Source organism: Dipodomys spectabilis, unplaced genomic scaffold (assembly GCF_019054845.1).
Source record: "Dipodomys spectabilis isolate Male_0828 unplaced genomic scaffold, ASM1905484v1 ptg000064l, whole genome shotgun sequence".
NCBI lineage: Eukaryota > Metazoa > Chordata > Mammalia > Rodentia > Heteromyidae > Dipodomys > Dipodomys spectabilis.
Genome location: NW_024870741.1, coordinates 2,073,014 through 2,086,104, shown reverse-complemented (window position 1 = coordinate 2,086,104; position 13,091 = coordinate 2,073,014). Strand labels below are relative to the sequence as shown.

Sequence of the window (13,091 nt, the reverse complement as noted above, 5' to 3'; positions counted from 1 at the left end):
TATCTCAGCCTCCTGTGTAGTTAGGATTAGAATTCTGAGCCACCAGCACCTGACTTAAGTGTAATTCTGACTTTCTTTCTCTCTCTCTCTCTCTCACAGGAACTGGTTGAATGGGTGCAGGAGGAGGTGGACCAGCGTCCCCATGGGGCTGGAACCCAAGGTGGCCCTCTCATTCTGGAAGTGGTCTGTGGGTCAGGGAAAAAAAATTGTTTTGGTTAGTAAATGCAAAATAAAGAACACATACTTGGAATATATAATTGCATTCTGACACCTGACAATAGTCCCTTATTCATGTACTTTATTTTATTAGGATACTGTGTTGAAAAAAGTTTTGTTCATTAGGTCACAGCAATTAATGCCAGGAATGTTCTTAGATGTCAGGTGAATATTAATTCTGGTAATTCAAAGATTCCAGGATTTTGTGTGGTCACTGCTAATCACAATGAGAAGGGTAGTCTAAGTGAGATTTGGAAATCTTTTTGGTCAATCATGACACCAAAAGGCAGAGACTAATTAACAATTGTGACAGAAAAGAAGAAATAACTCCAGATGGAAGGAATAAATGATAGTAACTAAGGTGTAGCAGAAAGTGTTCTAGAGAACCATTTTTGGTTATTGAAAAACTAGTTATCAACTAGGCTTATTCCTCATTGCCTTTAGCATTCTAAATCTCTTAGGCTAGTTCTTAATCTCTGTGTGATAAACGTATCTCCTTCTATGCTGTTCTTTCATACCTGATCCCTTTGCTTTCTAAAAATCTCAGTCTTTCTATATTTCTCTATGAACATTTCCTGATACTAAATACACCTATACAGATGGCAGAGGATGCTAATGTAAGGGTCCCAAAGCTCATGAGTCATTAATGTAACAACATGGAAAAGGAGGACCTATTTATTGCTACCTCAATTTTTCTGAAAAGCTGCATTGGCATCATTTTGTTCAAATTTCCATTCTTTGGCTACATAGTGTCATTCAGTGCACATAAATGCAAATATGAGCCAGGTCCTGGTGGTTCATGACTGTAATCCTAGCTACTCAGGAGGTTGAGATCAGAGGATTGTGGTTCAAAGCCAGCCTGGTCTGGAAAGTCCCCCAGAAACCCAGAAGTGGTGCTTTAGCTAAAGTGGTAGATCGCTCAACTCGAGATTAAGAGCTTAGGGACAGCACCCAGGATCAGAGTTCAAGCCCCAAGACCAACAAAAAAAGCGAAATATGACTTTAAGTTTCCCCCAAAGGAACGTCAAGATCAATTAACTTCCCAAGTAGAAAAAATAATTCCAAAATTATTCAGTGCACCTACTTTTGCTGAGTTACTTAAGTTATGGCTTTTTTGCTGGACATAGTCTTTTATTTTAAAAATTGTCAAATATTAGGTTCATAGTAAACTTCATCTAATATTTCTTGTTTCAAACGCAATGTCTATACAGTTGATGCTACTTAGCTGTCTTACAATCTTAGTTCAAAGCCAACCCAGGCAGGAGAGTTGGTCAAATTCTTATCCGTAATTAAACAACAAAAAACAGAAGTGGAGTTTTGGCTCAAGCAGTAGTGTACTAGCTTTGGGGACAGGTGGGCAGGAAAGACAACTGTTCAGGATCAGGATCAGGATCAGAACCAGCACAATCCAAACAAACAAGCAAACAAAAAAACCACAAATATTTCTTTGGGACCTTCCTTAAAGGAGCACTAGTCTGAGAAGAGGCACTTTTGCTTATCATAGTCACTGGATCCTGCTTTTTGGAATCCTTATTGCTCAGGAGAACTCAGGACTAGACTAGAGGAATTGATAACTGTCTCCTGCAAAAAAAATCATCTCAGGGGTGAAATATCCATACATAAGACATTTTAAAACCTCCATGCCTTTGTTTCTTTGCTGTAGAACACTTTTAAAACAACGTTATTTCCTTTTGTTCTATGCTGGCCTTCAAATGGTACATTATTTCTTTTTGTAATACTCTCACCTAGAAATTTACAGAAAAGTTTTATATGAGTATAGAACACACTCGAAAAAGTCAGGGACAGAGTTTCCTTCAACCCTTGGGATTCTTTTCTTGTACAGTAAAAAGGAAAGCACAAGTTAACATGAACTTTGTCATTCCTCTGTGTTCATTTCCTCTCCTGGGAGTTTCCACATCCAATAGCTGTTATGTCCAGTAACAATCGATGGTGCTGCCTGAGGTATGATGAATGTTCTGGGTTCGCTGAAATAACACAAGGACACTTTTGGACCTGAGGTAACACATGTTTCAAAGACAACTTAGTAAAGAGCAAATACGAAATTTATGTTGCTTATAAATACTTTATCAATGACTACATTGAGTACAAACTTTGTAAGTTCTCTGTAAATTAAGGCGAATTATAAATAGGAAGAAGGCTCTCAGTCATTCTTTTTGTGTGTGTATGTGCTGCGCATTATTTCCCAAGTGTACATGCATTAACAGTAAGGGAAACCATAATAATAATAGGAGAAAGAGAAGTTCTGTGTTTAAGTATAAGGGTTCAATATACTATAAAAAGACTCTACAAATAAGACAACATTGAAACAATAAAGCCAATTCCAGTATGTAGATTTATGGGAGTGATATAGAGAAAGCATTACTCCTACATGGAACAAAAATTATGAGGGCACTCCCTTTCTAAATCATGCTTGCTAATCAAGCAACTTTGTAGAAAGAAGAATGGAAGTATAATTCTGCTTCCAAAAAAAGTCAGACATAAGAGCATGGATGTAGCAGGGAAAAAAGTCCATCTTGAGAGAGTAGGGAATATACTAGCAATGAACTGGTGGCTAAGATGACATTTCTTTTTCTTTCCTTTACTTATATATTTTTTTGTTGGTCGTGGTCTTGGCACTTGAACTCTGGGCCTGGGCACTTTCCCTCTGCTATTCCACTCAAGGCTAATATTCTACCCCTTGAGCCACAGTGGCACTTCCACTTTTCTTGCAGTAAATTGGAGAGAAGTGTCTCTGGGATTTTCCTACCTGGGCTGGCTTTGAACCCCAATCCTCAGATCTCACCGCCACCCAGCTTAGGATCATATTTCTAACTGTACTCTCAGTATATGTAATGTGTATGTTCATCTATCTTTACATGAATTCTGGAGTTAAAAATCTGGGCTACAGCTTAGACTTTACACTCAAAAAAATGTTTCTAGTTCAAAAGTTGATTCTACTGGATAAATAAAACCTACGAATATAAAGGAGCCTGGGAAGTTCAGTTTACATCCAGCCTGGGCAGAAGAGTTTTTGAGACACTATCTATAATTAACCTGCCAAAAGCTGGATTGGAAGAATGGCTCAGGTCATGGAATACCAGTCATGAGCAAGATTGATAAATAAGAGCTTGAGGCTTTTGAATGCATACATACAAACATAATCATAAACACAGAGGCACTTAAATGCACACACACAAATGCACAAATGATACAACTCTCAGAATATGTAGAAAATTTAGAAAGCAATAGAAAATATATCCTGAGTAAGACTAGAATCAAGTGATAATTTTAACTTAGAAAATCCTCAAGTGAACTTTCTTCAAAAAAGTTTGAGAATATTACATAGGTAAACTTGAGATAGTAAGAGAGTCAAGTAATCAATAGTAAAGGGATTGGATCCATGGAGGAATGAATCAGATACCCCGCAGGTGTATTTGAAAATGTTCAAATCCTGTGTCAAATGTTAGAAAATCTTTGAAAATAGTACATGAAGAGTCTGAGAAGTCTAGTGGATAATATCACTGGAGAAGTTCAGAATTGCTAGTCTGTATCTAGATTAAATAAACCATGAAACTATGGCAGGGCAATGTGATACAAGGCTAGAATTCTAACATTCAGACTGACAGGAGATTAGAGAGTGGAATTACATAGTGATACCTTCCCTGGACTAGGTAGTATAATTTTGTCTTAATAAAACAAACCAAACAAGAAAGGAATACACAGTTGGAAGTTTGGGCTAATTTTGTCACTATGTTTTGAGAAGTTAAGTTTCCTATTACAATGCAACTCATATATAATCCTCAGGTGTGTTTCAAATGCTGTCTGCATTACAGAACATTTCTAGATGTAAAATGGCTCTTGATTCCCATCCACAATTCTCTTATCATAATTCTGTTGGATTCCAAAGAATTGATGAAGGATTACAAAAGCTTAAGCCCAGAGAAAAAGCAAAGTTCGTCTAATGTATGTCCTTGTAGATATTGCTAAATTAGAATTTAGATTTAAAATAAATGTTTTGGTTTTGTTTTTAATTACATATTCTATAAGATACTACAAAATTCTTTTTAAGTAGAGGGTTTAATTGACAAATTCACAAATGATTCTTGCATTCTACTTGCCTAGAATATTCTTTTAAGAGAGTTATAATTAGAACTTAGTTAATAGATAATTCCAACAATTCATGTATAAAATGATAATGTGAATAATGTAGACAGAGTTGCGAACAAAAAGATGTTAATTTATAAATCTAGAAAACAGCAATTTTTGAGGCTTTGGTATAACATAGTATGAAGCGAATAATTGTATGACATCTTCTTTTTTCTACCTGTATGTAACACAGGAAGCAGTTTCCTAAATTATGTGCCTCTGTATACAATGAGAAAATTGCTAGGTTTGGGTTTGTTCTTATTTTTGTTTTATTGATTTGTCATAGGGCTTGAACTCTGGGCCTGGACACTGTCTCAGAGCCTGTTTATGCTCAAGGCTCGTGCCCTACCACTTCAACATCAGTGCCACTTATGTCTGGCTTTTTTGAAAAGTTTCTTGGAGATAAGAATCTAGGGAACCTTCCTCCCTCGGTGGGCTCTGAACTGAAATCTTCCGATCTTAGCATCCTAAATATCTATGATAGTTAAAAAGCATAAATATAAATAATATTTGCAAGATGTTCTGATCTCAAGAATACCAGTGGGGAAAAATGATGTAACCCAGTTTATTGTGGTGTTCTTTCCAGAACACGAAGTGCATCACATTAGCAGAGGTGTAGTATTTTTTCACAATAAAGATAAGCTATTCGTGATGTGAATTAAAGGAATTTTGAGGTGTACCCTACAAGTTGGAAACTGTTGGGCTAGGATGAATTTATGGCATAAGTCTTTGGATTGATGGTCAAAGAAATAATAACTTACACTGATAAAAAATTGCTTACTCTTGAAGAATTAATTATTACAGGTGAATCATAGTTTTATCTTCTACCAGAATGTGGCTACTTTTCTGTTGATTTCTCAATCTGTAACACCCCACTGGAAACTGCATCTATTGCAGAATTTCATAACATGCCAACAGGAATGGAATGTTCAGAATTTGAAAATGAGTAGTTATCAGTCATAGAAATTTTGAAGAATACATATATTCTCTCCTCTTAACAACTTATTTACTTTTAAAAGTTATGGGTTTCCATAGAATTAAACTGTTTTTGATTTGAGTATGAGAAAGTACTAAATTTGTTCTTTTTTCAAAATATTGTCAAGTATATTGTGAAATTATTGTCTAGTTGGATTCAAGTTGTTTGTTCTCTGATCAAAAATGGGTAATAAATTCAAATTACATGCAAAATAGTATTAATTTTTAAAAAGTTACTACATAAAGAATAATATTTACTATACCAATACAGTGAAATTTTTTCATGCAACTTATTTTTTAAATTAATTTTATTGTCAAAGTGATGTACAGTGGGATTACAGTAATTGTAAGGAAATTAATACATAACTTTTCAAAGGTGTTACCCACTCCTTCATTTTTCTCACAGTTTTCCTTCACCTCAATACTCCTCACAAGTTGTAATGTACATTTCCAACATATTGTCTTGTGAGTAATGCTATTGCATTGGCTTGCCCTTTGTCCTTTGTCTCGCCATTTTGTTGTTCCTCTTCCCTTCCCTAATTAAGGTAAATGTATACACAATACAGAGGGTACCAAAATCAAATACAGCCGGGGACAAACCATAGGGGAAAAAAAACAAAGAAAATAGAAATCACATAGTACATTAAAAACACAAACCGCAAATAAAAATCTGTTTCCATATCTTGGAGTTCATTTTGCTCAGCATCAGCTTATATAGTAATATATATGCATAACAAAGCCACTGGAAAATAATAGTTTCATGGACACGATATCATGAAGACAGCATGTTAACCGTTTTTTATGGTAAAGGTGGAGTAACGATTGGCAAATTTGCGATTCTGATAAAGGAATTTCAAAAGAATTTTAAAATTATGCCAGGTAAATTTTAATCGTTCAAACTTTTTTTTAACAACTTAGCCTATTAAGAAAATTTAAAATTGCCTGGGAAAATAAGCTTTCATGCAAATTAATCCATGGAGACTTAGTTGAGAGGGAGCAATGTTGGTGAAGATGGCTCATTTTCACAATAAACAAACAAACCTCAGAAACCTTGCTATAAATCCTGTAGGTTCCCTTGAGAATTATCCTTACCCAGGAAATACACTCTCACTGTGTGAAACAAGGTTGTAGTGGAATTGAAATTCAAATTTCTTTACAAAAGACATCAAAATTTGTGAATTGACCTTTAATTACCAAACAGAAATTCTCTGAAAAAATAATTTGGGTCAAAATATTAAGGGAGAAATTGCCCTCCACAATGAAAGAAGGTATTGGGTATACACTTTTCTGTTTATAATACTTTACACAATGTCTTTACATGTGAAGCACTGAAACAAAGAAAAAATCTGATTGGATACCTCAAACCAATGATTTCACATTTCTAAGTAGCTCACAAAATATAATATCCTTATTAACATGAGATAGTAAAGACTTCTCTTATTACATTAGCCAAAAAGTTTTGGAATCAGAAAAGAATTGAGCAAATTGAAAAGGTAAGATAAGGTGTTCTTAGAAGCCCTAGCTAAAGCGTATTGGCTTCAGCAGTAGAAGGATTCCAAAACTTTTTGATATAGATTTTGTTAATATTTTTGATACCTAAAGTGATTTTACAGAGTCTATTTGGCTCACTACAATGCAGAACAGATTGAATGAAGACATGAACATAAATTCCACATCCAAATAAAAGAGTTTAAAAAGAGAAACCATATTCTTCTTCAGCTTCACTAGAATTGAAGCCAAGGAGGTGTGATTAATTGGAAATCAAGCAAGAACTATGAGGAGGACGTAGAAGTAGGACAAAGAAGAATTGTCCGTTGTAACAGACACTGTCATACAAGGTATGGGTGATTTAACTCTATTTTTCTCAATATATCTTGTTGAGCAAATGCAAGACCAAGAGAAAATAATCTATTGAAATAATTTAGGATAGAATAACTTTGTTCCTGTTATGTTATCTAAGGAGAGACTTACGAGAGAAGATTAAAGTGGAGTATACTTCCTCTAATCATCTTGTTACAAAATATATCTTTGAGGTTAGAAGTGATTGAACCAAAAAGTGGGGGAGTAATTATCTTGTGGCCCTTTAGACACAAGAAGACTTTCAAAGTAAAAGAAGAAAAGTATAGCTAAATATTTGTGATCACAGCTTCTTGGACTGATTTTATGGAGACAAAGTTTACATTAGAGTTTGTCCTCATTAAGATAGATGTTGGGTTTTCTTAGCAACCAAATGCAAGGGTGAAGTTTAATGGACTCTCTTAGATAACTAAACAGCATGGTAGAAAAAAATGGCAAATAATATTTAGTAAATTAGTTTGGCTAATTACTTTGCCAGAACAAAGAATGAAAGACATAATTCAAAAACAATTGACTTAAAAGTATGAAGAAAGAGTACTGAAGAGAGATGAGAGAAAACATAGAGGACTCTTCTATCTCCAGTGGAGTAATGGGTTCTTGATCTTATTTCTTCTATTCTATCTTCACAAGCTATCAAGTGTGGCTGAGGACTGGAGTATCCATTGCAGACAAAGAGAACTCACAGAAGAAAATATCTGCAGCAGATGCTGGTGTTTCTTAACCTTAGACAATCTATTTAAATCTGTTCAAAATTCTCTGCTACCCCAAACTGCCCACTTTGAACAACTTAGTTTGCTTTTCCCAAGACTACCCTTCATTAACTAATTAAAATTTTGAGAGGTCCATTCATCCACTCTAGAGATTGCTGTTTGTTTGTGATTTTTGTGTGTTTTTGTTTTTGTTTTTTTGTGTTTTTTAACTAAATCTCAAAAGGTTGTGCACGTGTATTACAATAAATATGTCCATCAAATTTCCCAATGCTCCTGGATCAGAGTGACTCCTTCTATCATTCTCAACCAACCTCTTCTCCAAGATTTATTTCAGATTTACCACTTCCTTTATCACATATGTACATTGAGTATTCTAGCTGTACTTGTCCGTTGTTCCATTTTTCATTCATTCTATGGCTTTCCTCTCTGGTTTCAACTTCCTGATAGTCATTCTGTTAAACTCTCTGTTAATACTTTGAAAGATTTATATACATTCCATGGAGTTTCAATCATGCTTATACTTGAACTGATGTCAGTTTATATTTCCATAATTCATTCATCTGAAATAACAATTTGCAAGACTGGAGACGTGAAGCCCCTAGACATGATTTTATTCTCATCCATTTGGAAGATTGATCTTTAGTCAACAAGAAAGATTAAAAATGGCTTAGAATATATTCCTAACTAACAAATTTTATAAATGGCGTTGTAATAGGGCTTGTGATTATTTTATTTTACATGGGATAATATTTTCTACTACCTATAAGTTTTGGGAAAAGAAGAAAACTACGATTTACTACTATAGAGGAATATGATAGAAACAAGACAGATTTTATGTTTGTCACATCTCTGATGAGTACCCATATTCATGACTTTAAGTCATATTTCTTAGTATGTTAAACAGATAGGGAAAACATAAAACAACATATGATAAGGCAACTATTTGTGACTTTTTAAAATGTACCTTATTAAGTGATGAAATTTACTTTATTAGCTAGTGTTTGGGTTTGAATTATGGAAGGTTGATCTATTTAACACATTCCTGGAAGGCACCTACTGAACAACACAAATGTTGGGTGGTACTATTTCTACACTTTTATGAATGGTTGAACCTGTTTCGCATTAGTGATAGGTAAATAAATCAACTCTTTTGTAACTTGCACCCTAATCTTGAAAAGTTTGTAATGTCACTAATTATTATTGACTTGTCAACTGTTATTTTGGTGAATGTGATTTTAAAAGATTATTTGAAAAGGAATCTGTTTTCAGGAGATTAAATATAGGTTATCATTTGTTAGTGAATGATAACATTTTTATACTACAGAACCAAGTTTTACTGAATTACCAGTATTTTGAAGCATTAACGATTTTCTCAATTAATGTTTTTGTGAATTATATTTGACCTGTAAGTCAAGTTTTCCTAGCCTTGGTAGACCAATTATGGATCTATCGTTCTAGGAACTATTTTTTTGGCCTACTTATGCTGGACTGAAATCTTTCAGTAATTATTAGGAGAGGGGTATTAAAAATAATTTGTGACCTTTGTTATCTTGTTCACTCATATGTGCTGGTCATTTGTAAATTGAAAGTTTGTATTACTGTACATTTTTTCAAATTTTGTGATCTCATCTTTCATTTTAAGTTGCCTTGCATTTCACATTTGCTTACTGCTAATTCCAGTGTCGTAAGAATTGAGATGGATTTTCAATTACTTTCTGTTGGCATGTTGCATGGGCCTAGGTGAGAAGTCTTGCCCTTGTTACTTGATGATGGGGATAATTGAAACCTGGGATGCTAGGACCCATGTGTCCTGCCGAAGAATAATAAGTTTTAGACATCATATCAGCAAAATTTGGGTATAATCAGTAGGAATGCTTCAGAAATGTGTAGAAAAACATTTTGGAACCAGTGAATTAAAATAATAAACAGAGCAGGAGTGTAAATTCTCTTATAGATTAGAGGAAAACAATTTTTTTTAACAATGTGAATTCTGAAGACCAAGAACACTTACAATGTTTATACCGAAGACATTGCAATGATACTTTTCATATACTAATATATATTCTTTTTTTTTTTTGGTCGGCCGTGGGGCTTGAACTCTGGGCCTGGGTGCTGTCCCTCAGCTATTCAGCTCAAGGCGAGCGCTCTACCACTTGAGCTACAGCGCCACTTCTGGTTTTCTAGTGGTTTAGTGGACATAGGAGTCTCACGGTCTCTCCTGCCCGGGCTGGCTTTGAACCGCGATCCTCAGATCTCAGCATCCTGAGTAGCTAGTATTATAGGCGTGAGCCACCAGCACCCGGCCATATACTAATATATATTCTAAACACAATTATTTATATTCCAATCTATTTATTGTAATATATATATATTTGTCAAATTATCAATTAATTCTAGTAAGCTTCACTGTGTGAAATAAAATATCAGCACATATAAATATAAAATATATAACTATATATAATATAAAAAAGGCACATGTTTTGCAATGTTCTGTTGTGGTTAGGGTATCAAAGGCAACTGTGTTTTAAAGTATTATTCCATTATTTCTACCTCAGTGTTTGGTAGAGTTGGACCTAAAGCTTTACCATTTGTAGATTTACAGCCTAGAGGCAAGATGAAACACTGTGATTAAACCATTACCAATTTAAGGCCTAATATCAAGGAGAAACATATAGACTTCTCTTGTACCTATGAAAATATTTGGTGAAAGAAAGGCAGTAGTGTAAATTCCTGCCTGGTTGGATGGTAGCCTGGCCAGGACATTAGGTAATCATGCATATGAATTTATTTTCACCTTCTTGGCTTTAGCTACTTTTAAAATGTTAGGTATAACAAACAATTATATTTTGATAAAATACCTTCTAGTCTAAACGATTCTGTCTTAACTGTTCATTTCTCTATAATCCCTCTTAACTAAGATTAGTTTTGTTCCAAAAAGGAAATCTATGCTGTCATGGTAAGATATTCTGGTTGGTCTGTTGCTACATGGAAGAAGAGTGAAGGGTCAGGTAGACATTTGTGCCAGTAAGACCTCATTTAGGAAATTTTAAGCTGCAGAAGTTTAGAAGTAGCTCTTAAGCAAGGCTTATTTTGAATCCATTAGCTCCACAAAGCTAACTCAGTTGATAAATAAGTACTTGAAAAGCCATCACCTTTGGATCTAGCTATAAAGTCTTCAAAGTATGATCAAATTTAATTAAAAAAGACTTAAAATAGTCATTGACAAAAAATTGCAAATGTGAGCAATCGACCAAACAATGTAAGTTTTCCAATATACACAGAATTTTAGAGAATTAAGATCAATAGCATTTTGGGAACAATAAGTTTTCCTGGTTACAAACAGTCAACCAAGGATATATGCCTTCATAAAGACTGCATCATTAACTATGTAAATTTACAGGATATGACATGCTTCAGCAGAACGTTTACCCAAATTACAACAATACAGAGATTAACATGGCACTTGTACAAGGATGATATGAAAATTTGTGAAGTATGCCATATTTTTCATTCTTCAGATGCAAGAAATGAAAAACAGTTATTAAAAATGATTACAAAAATACATGTAATTAATTGAACTAAAAGTTAGTTTGCCATCAGTGTATTAAATCCTCACCTTCGAAAGGCCTTTACATAGCATAATCTTTACAAAACGTTTGAAATTAGATAACATCGTCATTTTATTCCAAAGAAATAACATACTATAAGGACCTAGGAAAAAAAGGAATGTTAAACTGTTTCTATATGGAATGCTATCTGAAATAACACATTTAAAAATGAACCTATATATTATAAAACAATGTAGAATTCAAACTATTATATCTAGGAGAGAATGAAATAGATTATGGATATTATACAAACAAAATACAGATTAGATTAAAATATACTTTTTTCAGACAAAAACCAGAAATATCTTTAGTTTCTGTACTACACATTTCAACAGATAAGTTAAAATGATTTCTGATTTAAAAACCACAAACTCTGCAGAAATCATTATAGATGTATACAAACAAATCTTGAATACATTTTGACATCAAAGACAGGCAATTCACTTGAAGAATACCATGGAGTCCATGAATTTTTAAAGTAAGATATTGCTGCTGTTTGTATGGTGAAAATATTTTGTATGGACACAAGGATGGATTGGCATTTTTGAAATTTAAGAAACTTAACCAAACCATTATGACTTAGGAGAACAATTTTTACAGCTTTCCACAACTCCAAAAACGTAGTGATACATATTTATCCTTTTGGCAATATCAAATGCAGTTTCTTCAAAGTTCTTCAGACCTGGTTTGATAATTTGATAATATTCAATAGTAGGAGATCCAGCATATTTTTGCTATTTCTACTCCAAACAGCAAGATGTAAGGGGGTCAAGAGGACTTTAGTTTGGGCAGTGCGATATGCATCATGATGAACTAAGAAAGAATCCAGTCTGGTATTATTCCACATATAAGCACTGTGTAGGGATGTCCAGCAATTCACAGTTATTGCATGAATATCTGCCTTGAGCCACCAACTCATGGATAATATCTAAGTGTCCACTGTAGGATTCCCAATGAAGAGAGGTATATTCATCATCATTCCTAGTATTCACATGAGTGGCCTTTTTGGAAAGTAGTCTCTGTACTGTAGTAAGCTGATTATTTTCAGCAGCCCATAGAATAATTTGCTTGAATACTTCTCCATTTTTTCTGCGAATGATATCATTCCTCACTTTTTCTTCTTGTGCCTTGTCTTCATCAGAATTGCCTAAGCAGAGACATTGAGTACCAGTGGGAATCAGGTGCACATATATTCCCCAATAGTTCACGTTGGTTGAACTGCTCAGAAAAATCCAGTGAATATTCTACATCTGTTATTTCACCATGATTTTTTTTCTCTTTTTCCATTTTTACTATTCGAAATTATTCTAACTGGAGAGTAGAGAATTGATAGAGAGCAGAGGAAAGGTTTTCCTCCATATAGAAAGGTACAGACTGAAAATGAGGACCAGTGGTGTCTTCATGTGCAGCTTATTCTAGGAACGAGAAAATATGAAATAATGCCTTCTATGTAAATGATTTGGGGAATGGCAGAGCAAAAAGTGAAATGATGCAACCAAAAATATAAAAGCAAAATAAATTAGGATAATTATGGAGCAGTCATATTAACTATGAGAATCATGAAAGGGAGAGAGGAAGA

At 34.1% G+C, this 13,091-nt stretch overlaps 1 pseudogene; it reads left to right on the top strand.

The window, feature by feature from the left end:
* Window positions 1-11,312: 11,312 nt before the first annotated feature.
* LOC122108715 lies at window positions 11,313-11,412 on the top strand (annotated as a pseudogene).
* The last annotated feature ends 1,679 nt before the right edge of the window (window positions 11,413-13,091 follow it).